At 41.0% G+C, this 12,811-nt stretch overlaps 1 pseudogene; it reads right to left on the reverse strand.

Annotated features, from left to right (window-relative positions):
- Positions 1-12,811, reverse strand: part of LOC117905524 — a 123,669-nt pseudogene that overhangs the window by 11,232 nt on the left and 99,626 nt on the right.

Below are 12,811 nucleotides of genomic sequence, written 5' to 3' on the forward strand. Positions count from 1 at the left end.
TCTCCATGGATGGAGATCATTTGCCTTACCAAGTGTTGGCCCAGGTGAATTGAAGGCGTTTTAAGTTAACTAAAAACATAGAAACCATAAACAGGTCACACTTTCTCTTTATTAACAGCTGAAACAACAAAACTCTCAATTCTTACACTCGGGACCTTACCCAGCTACCTTAGCTCCAAGAAACAAAAAGTCTAGCCACTCATTCTCTGAGGAAATATCCTCAGAGCTTGTTTGGCTAGTAAGAAAAATACAATCAAATTGAGTAGGTAAGGCAGAGCAAAGCTCTGTATTTTACTTCCTTCAAAAACTATACAAAAGTTGTCTCTGAGAACAAATTCCCAAGATATGCGTAATAAAAATTAGAAACAATATATATCTGAGGTTTTTCACCCTTTTTTCTTACTTAATAACTAAGGAATCCTATAATTGGTGGATTATAAGGAGAAAATAGGGATTTAGACATCAAATATCTGAAGCAACAAATCTAAAAATGTCGGTTGCAAATATCTGGAAGCACTCAGGAGGATTTCGCAGGCGTGCAAGATGGCTGCGAAATTTCATAACCTAAAGGACACCATTTCGCAGCCATCCTCTTGTGATTTCGCAGCCAAAGGCTGATTTCGCAACCTGCGAAATTGGCCTTAAGCTTGGTGTAATCGGCTTCCAATGGCTCTAACTTCTTCATTTCAACTCCGAATCGCGTACCGTTTGAAGCATTGGATTTCTGACTTCCTGAACTTCAAAACGACATATAGTATGAATGAAATGGACTCCAAGAAGTGCTCTAAAAGTGTCCAACAGTTGCTATCCTCTTGAATTCTTCATGTTAGATTTCTCTCTTTGCTTTCCCTCCTTGCATTCATGATTTGCTTATGGAAAAGGACTATAAAGCTTTAAAGCTTTGGTTCTTCTGGTTAATGAGCTCTCAATTGATTTTCCATGGATTCCATAGAACTCTCCTCAATCTTGGATTGCTTTGGTGATCAAAATACTATCAAAAACACCAAAACTTACACAATTTGATTAGAAATGATTGCAAAGGTACTTAATATGCTAATTGAGTTAAAAGGTAATAAATACTACTCAAAAGTGTTTAAAAGAGTTAATTACAAGCTACAAAATAACACTTTTTGAGTAGTAATCACTCCCCCCAACCGACATATTGCTAGTCCCTTAGCAATAAATGAGAGAAAAAGTAAACTAAACAATAATATACTTTACAAAATCATGCTGACCACTTCAAAAAAATTTAAGTGGCATGATGATCAAACTCTCACATGGAACATTAAAGATATAAAACTCAAATTTCAACAAGAGTTATCAAATAACTTGTCTAATCACAATTCACGAAAAGAAGGCATTATGCAAATTGAAGCTTTAAAAAAATTCCCACTTCCAAAGGACCAAACCTTACTCTTACACAAAAATCTATGTGTTACCTGATAGTTTCCGAATATAGTATCCTGAACTAATATTTCCCCCCAACCTAGTTCATTTTCAACACTTAGCAAACTGACCAAATTCAATAGGCTAAGAACGCACCCTTTTGTTTCACAATTTTTTTTCATTGTAGGAGTACAAGACTTAAAGGTATTCTTTTCTAAATTGTCCATGTAACGGGGGTCCATCGATGACTCCCAACCAATTAAGGTTTAGGGCATCAAGCTTTAAGGATCTTTCAACCACTAACTCCTCGGATTTTACCCCGGACTTTTGAGAATGAATTTTAATACCCAAGCACCTACAGTATGTTAAACTCCACCTATTCACCCTTGTAACGAGCATTGAGGTCGGTGACTCCCAACAAATTAAGGCTTAGGGCACCAGGTTTTAAAGATTTTCACCATATACCCCTCAGACCTTGCTCGGGTTTCAAGACAAGCAAACATTTTTCTTTCTTTTCTTTTTTTTTTTTCAAAGGCTCATTGGCCTTTTATAAGGTGTCCCAAGACTATTAAATGAGGTCAAAGGTACCAAGTTTAAATTTTCCTAAGTCAAGAGGGAAATAGTTTTTCATCTTATACTCGAAACCTATTGTGCACAGTGTGTGGTAAGCTTAAAGTGGAAGAACTAAGCTTGAATTCAATAGAAGTTCAACAATTCATCAACTTTAGTAAGCATAATACAAACTCTAAGTCAAGTGAAAATCAAAAATTCAATTTCTCTTATTTCATTTTGAGAATTTTTCCTTAAGAGAGTAGAATAAAAACTTTAAAAATTTTAAAATTAAACAAAAATCAACTAAATTGCCAAAATAACTTAGCATTAATAACAAAAACTTCCTTCCTCAACTCTCTCCCCAACCAAGCTGAACATTATCCTTAATGTGGCATGAACGATTGAAAAACAGGGAGGAAGTGGTGGCTCTTGAATGATATGAAGTTCGAGTAGAATAGGAGAAACCACATGTTTCAAAAACAATAAAAGATATGAGTAAAGGAATTAAAATAAAATAATGCTAAAAGTGATAAAAAAATTGATAGATTTGTATTACTTCATGAAAGTACAATATAAAGGAGAACAAGTAATACAACTAATCCCAATATATATAATATCAAAGGCATGGGATTACAAGTGCTACTATAATAAGGAAATAGATAAAGGAAATACATAATGGAAATACATAAAGGAAATATGCAAATGATCAGATAGTGGCCGGAGGATGATGTGAAGATGATGGCTCAGCTGCAGAGGTTTGAATGCTCGGGGTGGATGCCTCTGCCTCTCCTATAGTGGGCTCCTCAGAGGGCATAGTCTGCTCTACAAGAGGGGCGGCCTGAGATGGCTCTGTGGGCTCTGATAGCATAGGAATGGGGTGCTCAGGAGTGAATAGAATACCCAGATGGCGCTGAATCTGCCTCAGGATGGCAGTATGCTGGGTTTGAGTACCGATAATGTGCTCCTGATGGGCATGAAGAGTTGTCATCTACTGAGTCAGGATGCTCTGAGAAGTGGTCAATGCCTGAAAAGTGTGGCATAGGCCTCTATACTCAGAAATGGATATAGCAATCCTAGGCTCAGATGAAGGAGATGGCTCTGATATGGGTGGAATAACAGGGGGAGTCCGTGGTGTGGCATGAGGAGTAGAGGGTGCAACCTCAGGTATAGGCTCTGGAGAGGACACTGTAGGGGCAGGTGCTCTCATGTTAGCTGGTATCTCAACTGGTTGTGGCTCCTCTGGCTACTCTGGATGTGGAATCTCTGGATACTCTGGTCCAGCTGGGGCTCCCGGCTCTGCACCATAGGTTGTCATACTCGTCCATTTGTCGAGAGTGAATATCTCTTGACAAATACGTCTACGCTCAAGCTGAGGCTCTGTTGGGTATCCCAAGTGCTCCAAAATCTAGCATAGCAATCTCGGGAAGAGAAGTGGAATAGCATCCGCTTTGAGTAGCTTCTTCCTATGGACGTTCTCTTCAAAGTACAGAAGAGCGGCCATAATGAGATGATGAGGGCCAAAGAAGAATCCATTAGATATCCTGAACAATGCCTCTAACAAAACTCCTCTCCTCTGCACCCAATGCTGAAGTGGAAATATGTTATGGCGCAAGAGTGCATCAATAAAGAACATGTTAGGAGGGAGCTCCTTCCTCAACAGATACTGGCGTGAGGATGCCCCTCTGGACAGAATATGAACTATGTCGCTCTGGGAAGGATGAGTCCAGACTCAATAATCCTCTGGACGTGCTGGCTCATAGGGAATACGAAGCGCCTCTACTATGTGTCTAGCTCCCATAATACCATGGCGTTCGTCTATGGTAAAGTGGATGACAGTAGGATCCCGGACTTGGTGTGTGGTCATGGACTGATAAAAGTCCAATGCTATACGGGGATAGAAAAAATTCTTAGGAGATAGGAGGTGCTCCATATGGTACCTCTATAGCAGATGGAAGGAATCCCTGAGCTTTGGCTGAAGTCTGAAAGTAACTGTGTCAAAGCAGAGCTCGGAGTGGAATGGCCTTGCCCTACAATCCAAATTACCCTCAATGGGTGGTTGAGTGACCATGGGACGTCTAATAACCACCTCAGGAGTCATGCCTGAGGGAATTTGAGACTTTGTGACTGGTGGCTAAGACGGTTGAGGCTCTGATGGAGGCTCTGAAGACAGCTCTATTAAGTCAATTGGCTTTGATACCCTGGCTTTCTTCTTTGGGGGGCGGCTACTTGACTTTTTGGCTTGGGAAGAACTTGCCCCGGGCGTGATGGGTGGCCTCCTCGTCTCATAGCTCCTCGAATGAGGACTCATGGGTGCGCCCTCAACCGGAGATGGGACAACCAATGGTCATGGAGGCTCGGGTATAGAGCCTTAGACAAGGGTCTCTCTTGGGACTCTCAGGCGACTTGAAGGAGATGAGGACTTAGCTCCTCAGGTTTTTGTCATGGCTCTCTCAGAGAAGGCGGCCGGAGGTGCACGCGGCTTGAGCTCAAATGGGGGGTCAGATGGAAGGTTGCTCTAGTTTGGCTCCTCCTTGGCACCTATTTGAAGTTCAAATGACCGGTTAAAAACATCAAGTGGAATTTATAACGTTTAAAAAATGATGGCAAGGGACAGTTTTAATTTTCGCAACAGATGGGCGATTTCACAGCAAATGGTGGATTTCGCAGTTGATGAGCATTTTCACAGCCCATTTCGTAGCTACAAAATGAGGGTGGAGGGCTACGAAATGGCACTAGTATGCCAAGGGGTGGTTTCGCAGCTACAAAACCACCTGCGAAATGGGGGTGTAGCTGCGAAAATGTGATTTTTTAGGCATTGGGGATTTCGCAGAGCATTTCGCAGCTGTGAAATGGGGTTAGAGGCTGCGAAATGGCACTCATGTGCCAAGGGGGTGTTTCGCAGCTGCGAAAATTTTCACAAAGGGGGTACATGAGGCTGCAAAATCATTTCGCAACCAAGGGGGGATTTTACAGCGGAGGCCTAATTTTGCAGCAACTTCTTAGGACTGCGAAATTATTTCGCAGCCAAGGGCCATTTTCGCAGGGGCCCCTTTTGGGCTGCGAAATTTTGCAGACCATGGATTTTTCCTTGCTGTGAGCTCCTCCTGATTCCCAGAGACCTTCCTTCAATTTCTTTGCAATTCCTCCTAATTTAGATCATTCAAAAAAATTAAGTTACATATAAATAACACAAATTAAGACCAAAATTAAAATCAAAGAAATTAATAAAGCTTTTAAATTAATAAAATTAAACAAAAATATGGACTTTGGTGAAACCAAGTCCATCTAACCCTTTTCTGATTAGGCTTTCTATGGCTCAAGGAGGTTGATTTCCTCATTTTCTTGCTTGAATGGTGTGGACCCTCACCCGATCCACCGGACCGGCGCAACTCACTTTTAAAAGAAAAGAAGGAATGAAAAAGTTGAGTTTTCCAGTTTTGAAAAACCCGCCCCCCGGTGAGGAACGATGTTGTATGAAGTCGCCACTTACTTTTTATTTTTATTTTTAAAATGGGGAAAATTAAGTAAGAACAAAAACCCCTAATGACCCTAGTACGGAAAAAAAAACGGTCTACGAAAACTAGATTCTGGGTCCGAGGATCAAGTTACCCATTGAGAAGGTACCTCATGCGAGGTAGCACCCCTCTAAGCCCGGAACTCGGTCTCTACTAATGAATTAGGTATGTGGGAGCATATGGGTCAAAGATGAAACCCTAGGCTAAATAGATGTCATAAATCACACAATCCTAATTGGTATTTGGAATGCATATGAATTCAACCAACCAAAAAAATAGGTGCGTACCTGTGGTCCCCAGCCATGCACTGCATAAAAGGTCAGCCAAACACAGATAAACATGTAACAAACATTCAGGATTAAGCACCATGCATGCATATGATTCAACAATCAAAACCAACGATGCATACCTGTGGTCCCTAGCCATGTGCTACAGCAAAGGGTGAGTCATCCACGCAACATGTATTCAGAATCAAGCATCAAATTTTGTGCCAAAAAGGAAGAAAGCTGGTTGAAATCAGGTAATGGACTCCCCGAATGTCATACAAATCAGACTAGACTTACCTAGACCACACTGCCCATAACCTCAAAATGGGCCCACACTAAGTGAAAATCAAACACTGACTTAAACCTTCAAGATGGCTCACAAGTGCCCCATAGCAAATGGGTTTGAGCCCCAATGGATACGGGCTTGAAATTTTCCAAAATTGAGGGTTACCCAAAGTCCTCTTACAGAATAGGTTGAACCAGTTCTCAACTAGTACAACTTGTTGAGAAAAAGTTCCCAAATTTTTTAGAAGACTCCTAAATAAATAAGAAATCAAACAAAAGCAACAACACTCAATCCCAAGCCCAGACGAGTGAGAACCAAACAAAGCAAGGTCAGGTACTCCTCGTGACTGACAGAGTCAGCCATCTATGGTGCTAAACCGGTTGAACCGGTTTCCAACTGGTCCATCCAATTGATAAAAAATCCCAAATTTGGTCAGAAAGTTTCTAAATGAATAAGGAAGCAAACAAAAGAAATGGTTCTTAATTCCGAGCCTGGATGAGTGAGAACCAAACAAAGCAAGGTCAGGTATTCCTCATGACTGACAGATTCAGCCAACTATGGTGCTGAACCGGTTGAACCGGTTTCCAACTGGTCCATCTGGTTGATAAAAAATCACAAATTTGGTCAAAAAGTTCCTAAATGAATAAGGAAGCAAACAAAAGAAATGGTTCTCAATTCCGAGCCCGGATGAGTGAGAACCAAACAAAGCAAGGTCAGGTATTCCTCATGACTGACAGAGTCAGCCAACTATGGTGCTGAACCGGTTGAACCGGTTTCCAACTGGTCCATCTGGTTGATAAAAAATCCCAAATTTGGTCAGAACATTCCTAAATGAATAAGGAAGCAAACAAAAGAAACGGTTCTCAATTCTGAGCCCGGATGAGTGAGAACCAAACAAAGCAAGGTCAGGTATTCCTCATGACTGACAGAGTCAGCCAACTATGGTGCTGAACCGGTTGAACTGGTTTCCAACTGGTCCATCCGGTTGATAAAAAATCCCAAATTTGGTCAGAAAGTTTCTAAATGAATAAAGAAGTAAACAAAAGAAACAGTTCTCAATTCTGAGCCCAGATGAGTGAGAACCAAACAAAGCAAGGTCAGGTATTCCTCATGACTGACAGAGTCAACCAACCATGGTGCAAAATTGAAAACGATGAATGAATTAAACTTGAGCCTAAACGTGATTCTAACACATCAGGAAAACAATCATCCTCAACTGTAATCCTCAACTATTCATAACCAATCAACAAAAAACATGTGTGGCCTTTATTATCCACACCCAAGCAATACAATCTTCACATCAAAGGAAATAAAAAAGGACGAGAAAGAAGAAAAAGCATACGAAGACGATGAAGATGACCTGTAGGTAAAAAAAAAATCAGCATACTTACCTTAGAATCTCCACCAAATATGATCCATGTATGCTGATGATGACTTCCAAAAGCCGAGATGTTGTAGCTTTCCGCCACGCTCTCAACTCAGAAGATGCTCCTCACCCTCTGTTTTTTTCACCAACAAAATATCCCCTCTCTCACAAATGCCAAAAGGTCATTTTCTCTCCTATCCTCTCACCTTTTATACTCATACCCCTCTCAGCATTTGAGCCTCCTGGGTTCCTTCCCCTTCAGCACCAAAATCCCCTCCATCAGCATGGGAACCACACCCCCCATTATTTCTCTTGCACTTACGAGGCCAGCTCACTCTTTTCAGTTTTCAGCTTGCTTCACCACCAAGAATCCATATGGATTCGTGGTGAGCTGCAAAGAACCCAAAACAAGGCCCAAAATGGGCCCACAACATTGCCCAAAACCAATCTGGAGCTTATGGGCCTGATCCATGTAGGATTTGGGTCCCAAAATTACCAAAATCAGTGTTTTACACCAACTGACTCGATGAACCGGCTGAATCGGGTGTCAACCGGTCGAACCGGTTGCAAAAAAATCTTTAAAATTTGATAGAATGTTCCTGGAAGAGTGAGTAATCCATGAAAAAAATGGTACACAATTCCGAGTTCGGAAAAAGGAGATATGATCAAAATAATTACCAAAAATCAGTGTTCTACACCGACTGACTCGATGAACCGGCTGAACCGGATGCTAACCAGTCGAACCGGTTGCAAAAAATCTTGAAACTTTGATAGAATGTTTCTGGAAGAGTGAGGAATCCATGAAAAAAAATGGTGTGCAATTTCGAGTTTGAATGAGGGAGCTATGATCAAAACAAGCCCGAGTACTCCGAACCTCAACATGCCCCTATAAACTCCAACTAAGCTAAAACATCGGGATGACCCCACTTCCTTCCTATAGGGTGATGTGAACGACTAGGACAATGGCCACGATGACCCTCCAAAATGAACCACATACGCACCACAATGGACCACAGGCAAGCCCACACGAGGCTCGAACACCGACTAAGCCCAAAAGGGGCCCTAGTGGTGCCATATGAGAATGATGGGTGCAGGTGACGCCCAAAGGATAAATGCCAGTGTCGAGGGACAAAATTGAGGGTCTACAAATGGCTTAATGAATGGCTTGAGATGATGACCATTAACTTTAAAAGTGTTTGTGCTGTTGGAATTCAGTAATTCCACCACTCCATTGAGATGCACTTGGTGAATAATGAAAGGGCCTATCCACCTTGACTTGAGCTTCCCAGGAAAGATATGGAGCCTTGAATCATAGGGTAAGACTCTTTGTCCTTTCCAGAATTCCTTGTTGGAGATTAATTGATCATGCCACCTCTTCATCCTCTGTTTTGCAACTTTGGAATTGATGTAAGCATCATTTCTTAATTCCTCCATCTCATTAAGGTCTAAGCACCTCTTTGCCCCGGCTCTGATCAAGTCCATGTTTAACCTCTTGATTGCCTACCAAGCCTTATATTCAACTTCCACAGGGAGATGGCATGCTTTGCCATAGACTAGGCGATAGGGAGTTATGCCAAGAATAGTCTTGTAAGTTGTTCTATATGCCCATAGTGAATCATGAAGCTTAATAGACCAATCTCTTCTACTTGTGATCACCACCTTCATCAATATATTCTTGATTTCCCTGTTTGCTAGCTCAACTTGCCCGGAAGTCTGAGGGTGATAAGGTGTAGCTACTTTATGCTTCACTCCATACTTGGCTAATAGGGTTTCAAAAGGCCTGTTGCAAAAATGAGTACCTTCATCACTGATTATGGCCTTGGGCACCCCAAATCTTGAGAAAATGTTCTCTTTGAGAAACTTAAGAACCACCCTATGATCATTGTGTTTACAGGGGATTGCCTCAACCCATTTAGAAACATAGTCCACCCCCACCAAGATATAAGAGTTACCAAAAGACATTGGGAAAGGTCTCATGAAGTCAATGCCCCAAACATCAAAGAGATCAACTATTAGAATGGGGTTTATAGGCATTTGATTTCTTCTTGTAAGCTTCCCGAGCCTTTGGCATCTATCACAGCTCCTACACATGATGTGGGCATCTTTGAAGAGTGATGGCCAAGTAAACCTTGATTGCAACACCTTCATAGTTGTTTTCTGAGAGGTAAAGTGGCCTCCACATGCATTCTCATGGCAATGGCTGAGGTTTCCTTGTTGCTCTTCTTCAGGGACACACTTCCTTATTATTTGATCTGCACAATACTTGAAAAGGAAAGGCTCTTCCCAATAATAAGCATGAATCTTTGCAAATAAGTGTTTCCTGTCTTGTACTTTCCACTCACTTGAAACTTCACCAGTAACTAAATAGTTAGCAATATGAGCATACCAAGGAGTTTTTTCTAGCAACATAAGTGATTCCTCAGGAAAGTCATCATTAATAGGTAAGACATGGGAATTGTGTGCTATAGCCAACCTTGAAAGGTGGTCAGCTACCACATTCTCCACTCCTTTCTTGTCTCTGATTTGGAGATCGAACTCTTGTAGTAAAAGAATCCATCTAATCAACCTTGCTTTTGCATCTTTCTTTGTCAATAAATACTTCAAGGCTGAATGGTCAGTGAAAACAATGATGAAAGACCCTACTAGATAAGCACGAAACTTGTCTAAGGCAAACACCACAGCTAACAATTCTTTCTTTGTAGTTGTGCAGTTCCTTTGAGCTTCGTTCAATGTCTTGCTTGCATAGTAGATCACATAAGGCTTTCCATCTTCTCTTTGGCCAAGCACAGCTCCTATAGCAAAGTCAGTAGCATCACACATCACTTCAAAGGGTAGTTGCCAGTTAGGAACCCTCACTATTGGAGTAGTTGTCAAAAATTGCTTCAGTTGATCAAAACTTCTTTGACATCTTTCATCCCATATAAACTTAGCATCCTTAGCCAAAAGTTCACAAAGAGGCTTTGAAAGCTTAGAGAAGTCTTTTATAAACCTCCTGTAGAACCCTGCATGGCTAAGGAATTGTCTTACTCCTTTCACAGTTGTTGGGGATGGCAATTTGACAATAAGTTCCACCTTTGCTTTATTAACTTCAATGCCTTTCTCGGAGATGATATGGCCAAGGACAATTCCTTGATGTACCATAAAATGGAATTTCTCCCAGTTGAGCACCAAGTCCTTTTCAATGCATCTGTTAAGAACCGCTTCCAAGTTGACTAAGCATTCTTCAAATGTACCTCCATATATAGTGATGTCATCCATGAAAACCTCCATAATTCGCTCTACCATATCACTGAAGATACTTAGCATACATCTTTGGAATGTTGCAGGTGCATTGCATAAACCAAAAGGCATTCTTCTTTAGGCGTATGTTCCAAATGGACATGTGAAAGTGGTCTTCTCCTAATCTTCAACATCAATTTCAATTTGCAAATACCCGGAGTACCCATCCAAGAAACAATAGAAAGGATGGCCAGAGACTCTCTCCAACACTGGATCAATAAATGGCAATGGAAAATGATCTTTCCTTGTCACAGCATTCAATTTTCTATAATCAATGCACACCCTCCAACCTGAAGTGAGGCGTGTAGCAATTTCTTCTCCTTTTTCACTTTGAACCACAGTAATCCCTGACTTCTTTGGTACCACTTGAGTAAGACTCACCCAAGGGCTATCAGATATGGGGTAAATAATACCTGCTTGAAGTAGCTTCAACACCTCAGTTTGCACCACCTCTTGCAAATGAGGATTCAATCTTCTTTGAGGTTGACGAATTGGTTTGGCTTCTTCCTCCATGTATATGTGATGTGTACAAACCAAAGGACTGATGCCTTTCAAGTTAAATATTTGCTATCCTATTGCTTTCTTACACCTCTTGAGAACTTCAAGTAGAGAAATCTCCTGAGGAGTAGTAAGAGATGAAGATATAACAACAGGGCATTGTTTATTTTCTTCCAGGTATGTGTATTTCAACTCCATGGGCAGAGGCTTCAGATTGAGCTTTGGGGTCTCTTCTTTAGCAGCTTCTTGTGCCTCCTCTTTATTGAACAAAGGTAGAATCTCTTCTCTCCTCCTCCAACCTTGTAGAGTAGCAAGCACATCAGAGGGTTCAGGCAACCCTTCTTCAAGATCCCCAAGACTTTCATTTAACTTGTCTTGCATATTCTGATTACAGTGCTCCTCCACTAGAGTGTCAATAATGCATACCTCTTCTGGACCTTCTTCTTCTTCCAGAGTGATTAGATTTTTGGACATATAAAAAATATTGAGCTCAAGTGTCATGTTGCCAAAAGTGAGTTGCATGAGTCCATTCCTACAATTGATGATTGCATTTGATGTAGCAAGAAATGGCCTTCCAAGGATGATAGGAACATAATTGACTTCCTTGACAATGGGGTCCGTATCAAGAACAACAAAATCTACTGGATAGTAGAAGTTGTCAACTTGAACTAAGACATCTTTAATTATCCCCCTTGGAATTTTCACTGATCTATCAGCTAGAGATAGAGTGATTGATGTTGGCTTCAATTCACCAAGTCCCAATTGCTTGTAGACAGAGTATGGTAGCAAATTCACACTTGCTCCCAAGTCTAACAAAGCTTTCTCCACTACCTTTCCTCCAATCATGACTGAAATGGTGGGACATCCCGGATCTTTGTACTTTAAAGAAGACTTGCATTGTATGATAGCACTCACTTGCTCAGTCAAGAAGGCTTTCTTGTTCACATTCAACCCTCTTTTGATAGTACACAGGTCTTTTAGGAATTTTGCATATGTTGGAACTTGTTTAATCATATCCAGCAATGGAATATTGACTTTCACTTGTCTCAATACTTCAAGAATTTCTTATACATTTCTAATTCCCTTTTTCCCATGCAAAGCTTGAGGAAAAGGTGGAGATGTGTGTTTCTTCAGCCTTTCTTCCTTAATAAGTACTTTCTCCGGATTTACATTCATTGTTGAATCATGGTCCTTTTTCCCTTCACTGATATCTTTCTTCTTTCCTTTTATTTCCTCCCTCTTCTTTGTCTCTTCTTCTTCTTCCTCTTCAACATGTGGCTTGGGTGGCAACTCAACCTTTTTACCACTCCTTAGAGTGATCAAGGCTTTGACATCTCTCACCTGTGAAGATTCTCCCTCATGAGTTTCCAATTCATGGATACCCTTAGGGTTTTGGTGAGGTTGAGAAAAAAAACTACCCTTCTCTTGCACTGTGTTCAAGTTAGTTAGCCTTAAGATTGAGTATTGGAGATTATCTATCTTCTGAGATAAGTCATTTTGCATTCCATCCATCATTTTATTCAAAGTATTCTCTACACTGTCAATTCTTTGACTGAGTTGAGCATTGATGGATTTTTGGTCTCCAACAAAATCTCCCACAACCTTGCTAAGATTCACTATTGCTTGTTCAAGACTTGAAGCTTGTTAAGATGGTTGAGCAGGC

Source organism: Vitis riparia, chromosome 18 (genome assembly GCF_004353265.1).
Source record: "Vitis riparia cultivar Riparia Gloire de Montpellier isolate 1030 chromosome 18, EGFV_Vit.rip_1.0, whole genome shotgun sequence".
NCBI lineage: Eukaryota > Viridiplantae > Streptophyta > Magnoliopsida > Vitales > Vitaceae > Vitis > Vitis riparia.